Below are 4,919 nucleotides of genomic sequence, written 5' to 3'. Positions count from 1 at the left end.
TATTTCTTTGAGGTAGAACTGCAGCTGACTCATTATCTTTTCTTGTAATATTTCTAATCCTTGACAACATAAGGCCAAAGGATATGGCACCGTCCAACTGCAAAAGAGACCAAACCAAACCTTGCTTTCATGACCACACCACAATGTGTGCACCACAGCTCACCTGAGGCTGCACAGATGAGCTGTGCAGAATGTCTCTGACATTTGTTCTGCCCAGCCCTTCAGTGTCATTTTACAGTGTGTGATACCTAGGCCAGTATTAATGCCCTAAGGTCACTGTGTCTGCACAGATCTACTCAACTCGTCCATGAGAGTTGCCTTGCCCAGCACAGCTGCAATCACAAGGCACCAAAGTCATTATCTTACTACTGATCTTAGCAATTACCTGTATCATGGGAGCAATGGATGATATTCCTACCCTGGAGCTCTGGACTTGAGCCTCCATGGATCCAAAGCTTCCTGAGCATCCAGACTGTCCAAGCGTTGGTTCACACTGAACTGTGACTGGAGGGAGCCAGTCACCTCCTCACTCACTAAACTCAGCAACAAGGAACATCAATCTAAATCAACAGATACAGCACAGACATGGGCTAGGGGCTCTGGTCAAGGGCCCTGTGGGCTCCTGTGCCAGACTCCATGACCAATGCAAAAGAGAGGATCCCAGCAGTGAAGCAGCCTGTAATGTCATCTGTGCTGGTGAATGATCCTGTGCAGCACAAACCACATAAACAAATTCCTTCTCTGTGACTACTCCTGCACAAACTGGACTAATGATGACACCTCACTGTGTCTGGGCTCAGGCACGTGCACACATGAATATGCTCAGGGGTACACAAGCACTTCAACAGGCAGCTCTCAAAGGAATCAGTGTAGTTACATAGATGCATACATCTATTTTCACATGATAGATGTGTGTGTATATCTGCATGACTGCATCCCTTCTGATGAAGCTACACCACCTTGCAGCAGTGACAGGGCCAACTCCTCTCCTTTCTACGTCCAGAGGTGCTCTGCTTCTGCAAATACTAGGGAAAGAGAGTGCATTTCACCTTTCTTTAACTGTGCCTGTGCAACGTATTTTCCTCTCACAGCAAGGATGCATAATATATGGCAGCTGAACAGCTTCTCATGTAAGGTCTAACAACCATTAGGAGACAAGAAATAAGTTGGAGGGGAGACCAGATACTAATACTAATAGTCCAGTTTGTGCAGGAGTAGTCACAGAGAAGGAATTTGTTTATGTGGTTTGTGCTGCACCGGATCATTCACCAGCACAGATGACATTACAGGCTGCTTCACTGCTGGGATCCTCTCTTTTGCATTGTGCATGGAGTCTGGCACAGGAGCCCACAGGGCCCTTGACCAGAACCCCTAGCCCATGTCTGTGCTGTATCTGTTGATTTAGATTGATGTTCCTTGTTGCTGAGTTTAGTGAGTGAGGAGGTGACTGGCTCCCTCCAGTCACAGTAATGGACAACTAGCTGAAAAGCTCTGAACAAGCAAGAAATGAGTGTGTTGAGTAGGTTAGAAGAGCACAGAGGTAATTCCAAGGTAATCTTTGTGTTTAGGAATGGTATTCATGGGTGCACCTACAAAAAGTCTGATCAGATTTCAGATCGCATTAAGTTCTCAGCTCCTTTCTGCCCTGGGGAAATACATAACATCAATAAAGTGGATTATGTTTTGAATGGGCCCTTTATAGTCACAGACTTCTTTAGGTTGGAAGGTACCTGTAAGATCAAGGAGTCCAACTATTAACGCAGTACTAGCAAGTTCACCGTTTAACTACGTCCCCAAGAGCCACACACACACATATCTTTTAAACACCTCCAGGATGGTGACTTCAACACTTCCCTGGGCAGCTTGGCCCAGTGCATGACAAGCCTTTTGGTTGAGAAATTTTTCCTAATATCCAATCTAAACCGTTGCTGTCACAACTTGAGGCCATTTCCTCTTATCCTACCATTTGTTCCTTTGGAGAAGCCAACCCCCACCTGGGCACAGCCTCCTTCCAGGCACTTGTAGGGAGTGATAATGTCTCCCCTGAGCCTCCTTTTCTGCAGGACAAACACCCCCAGCTCCCTCAGCTGCTGCTCACAGGACTTGTGCTCCAGACCCTGTCCCAGCTCCACTGCCCTTCTCTGGACTCTCTCCAGCCCCTCAGGGCCTTTCCTGCAGGGAGGGCCCAGAGCTGGACACAGCACTCGAGGTGTGGCCTCAGCAGTGCCCAGCACAGGGGGACAATCCCTGCCCTGGCCCTGCTGCCCACACCATTGCTGATCCAGGCCAGGATGCCATTGCCCTTCCTGCCCACCTGGGCACAGCCTGGCTCGTGCTCAGCTGCTGTCACCAGCACCCACAGGTCCTTTTCCATGGGGCAGCTTTCCAGCCACTCTGTCCCAAGGCTGTAGTGCTAGCTGTATCCTGGGGTAGCATGCCCAGAAAAGCTGACTTGTGGTGGTGCATCCCACCCTCCCTCACCAGCCACACTACAAGCTAATAAATGCTCATTAGTCCTAGGCCCTGACAAGCAGCACCAGGGCTGAGCTCCTCTTGATTTTTTCAGACCACTGTCTGCTCCCAGGAATCAGTGGTGTCTAAAAAGTACCTGTTTCATTAACAAACTGACCGGGAAACTTAATTTTCTGGCCTGAATAACAACTCAAGTGGAATAATACTTTTGTTGTTGAACATTCAGAGGAAGTTCCTGACTCAAATTGTGGTCATAGAAAAATACTATGACTAAAGCCCACTCTCTTGTGACCCTATAAACAGCAGTCCAAAGTGAGACCTGTTCTATATGAATAAGAAAATCTAAAATGTCTAAATGGTGCATTTAGTATAAATCAATAAAAAAAATTTTACACACTTTCTCAGTTTTAATTTTTTAATGGTTCACAGTGTCAGTTTGAAAGACACATTGCAAAAGGTCAGAAAGAGTACAACTCTCAATGCAAAATAAACAAGTACAAGAAGCTTTCTTTCCAAAGGATGTGCAGCCTTACTTTCTGGAATGTACTGAGCCCACTTCTACCATTTTGCTTTTTTATGAGAAAATAATGGAGAAGGGAAGCAGAAAAATGAGGAGAGAAAAGCAGAATATCAATAGGGAAGGAAATAAAGTGGGATAAAGAAGAAGGATATACTTACCCTCTAGAACCTAAGAATTGTTACAAGGGTAATCCAGCCAAGCCACCCAGAAGAAACCTCCCCTTTCTAACGATCCCTTAAAGATTGCCTTATTTTCACTTTTTACCTGTCTCAAAGATGTAACTAAGAATATGCAGTTTTCATATAGCTGCTAAACAGTTCCTAGAAAGGCCCAAAATATCTCTGCACGTGTTTATTTTTGTATATTGTGGTATTAAAACAAACACTGAGATTTAAGGAAAAAAATTGCTGTGATGGAATCAGTGAGCTCTGAGCCCAGGGAGACAACGACGTCGCTGTGAGTGAGAAGTCTAGAACCAACTGAAGAAGCAGGAAAAAAAAGCACTGACCTAACCAAAGCTTTGTCCTAATTTCAGAGTATGACTCACCTAAGTCAGCAAGGGCTTATAAGAGCAAACATAGATGCATTTCATCTTGGAGCACTGTGGCTGAGAAAGTGATCCAACAAACAGGAGAGGTGGAAATCAGTGTTGCTGGCTAAGGAACTTTTGCAGAAATTGTTTTCCCATCCTTTCTTGGCAACTAGAGGAACATTGTTCTAAGTTAAAGCGGCTTCCAAACTACAGAAAAAGATCCTAAATGCAAAACTTCACACTGTTTTCACCAAAACAATGCAAGTAATAGCCACTGCATCCAGGGAAAGGCTCAGCCTCCTCATTCATGCTTACAATGTTTTCCATTCTTCCACTCCTCTTCCTGCACAGAAAGGAAACGCTTTCTAATCCTATTCACATTTGTCTCTCATTTTTCTATCCCCATAACTCCTGTATCTTTTTTTACCCTGAAATAAATCTATAGTTGTGCAAACTACAATCTTGTGTAAACAAGACTGATAACATCAAGTCCCTAAATACTGTAAAAATAGCTCAAAGTCTTAAAATTGCCATATACCCCACATGTGTCAAACTGAACACGCCCTTCCAATACAATTAATTTGACTCTCTATCTATTTAAACCTGTTATTTAGCAGAGCATTTCACTAAGAGGTTTACAATTATGGCCTCTTTCTTGTTAAAAAACCAGTGTGATCGAGTGTTTTACTGCTTAATTGCTGTAATTAATTTCATCTGTAAAATGAAAACTATAATTAGATTTATGACTTAACAAAATCATAGAACAAATGACAAAAGTTATATCCTTCATGTAGAAATACCTAATCCTAAATCAATTACCAGAAAATATCTGGGAAGATTTTACAAACTTAGTGGTTTTTTCATTACCTCCCTGAAAAAGAACTTCCTAACTCAAGGCTTATTCTAACACAACATGACATATTTAGTTGATATTTTTTTCAGTTCAAAATATCAAAATCTCAACTGGGAAACACAGTTTTAAATTGAAACAAATTAGAAGGACAGAGCAAGAAGATAAAAAGTTATCCTTCAATACGCAGTTTTAAGTTTTGTTTCTCCTGTTTGTTTTTAGGAAACAGTAGAAACAAAAACAGCACAGAATGCTGAGGACTGTTAAAACCATGAGAAAGGAAAGGAAGCAACATAGCAAGCACAATACATTTTCCAAAATGCAGGTAACATAGCAAATATACTCTCATTAAAGACAAGAAACTATAAGCCAAACTATTAATTCAGGAGTCAGGATACAAAAAGACAATTCCTGAAATGTAGAAAATATTTGTAAAACAAGAAGAACATGATCTATAAAACCAGATGAAAACCAATCAATGGAAATAAGCACAGGAAAGTAGTTCTGCCCCACGTAACTGAAGGAAGGATTTGGCAGATTCTGAC

The sequence above is a fragment of the Fringilla coelebs genome (genome assembly GCF_963513975.1).
Source record: "Fringilla coelebs genome assembly, chromosome: Z".
NCBI lineage: Eukaryota > Metazoa > Chordata > Aves > Passeriformes > Fringillidae > Fringilla > Fringilla coelebs.
The sequence above is the reverse complement of the archived record's forward strand: the minus strand, read 5'-3'. Positions refer to the sequence as shown.